Here is a 605-nt window from a genome sequence, read left to right as displayed (position 1 = left end):
CTCTTTTAGGGGTAAACCCTTTACTCAGACTGTAAATGGTATAATGGAAAATGCCTCGTTCTTCACCAAAACTCTGCAAACCTCTGTGAGCCCTGTAAGAAAAGTCCTAGTAAGTAGACATAAATAAGAAAGTCTTCTTTAAGGATACACAGTCTTTGAAACTTTTGAACATGGTGCACTGAGAAATTATCAATTTAACAGTTACAGACTACTGAGGGGGTGGAGAGGATGCCAGTAAGACGTGGTTAGTTTAATTAGTACAGTTAATTGAATGAATAAAAATATAGCAAACATTTCTTTACTTTTTTTGCTGGTGTAGGCCAACTCTCAAAGGTCTTTGAAAGTTATTCCTCTCTAGAGTAGGAGTTGATGAGATTACTCCAATTTAGAGGTAACTAAAACCTTTAAACTCACACTAGATTTAAATCTTGTTTTCAACTTAACCATCCCCAAAGATATCACACTTCCTAATGTAGCTCCCATTAACCCACGAATACCTAAGCTCATTTCTCTTTTAAGACTTTTATTCTTTGTAGAGTTAATCCTTTCCAAATGAAGAAAGAGAAAAAAATCTAACAGTTATAAACATAAATATGACCAAGAAA

The sequence above is a fragment of the Rousettus aegyptiacus genome, unplaced genomic scaffold, assembly GCF_014176215.1.
Source record: "Rousettus aegyptiacus isolate mRouAeg1 unplaced genomic scaffold, mRouAeg1.p scaffold_m13_p_10, whole genome shotgun sequence".
In the NCBI taxonomy this organism is placed as follows: domain Eukaryota; kingdom Metazoa; phylum Chordata; class Mammalia; order Chiroptera; family Pteropodidae; genus Rousettus; species Rousettus aegyptiacus.
This window is presented reverse-complemented; position numbering follows the sequence as displayed.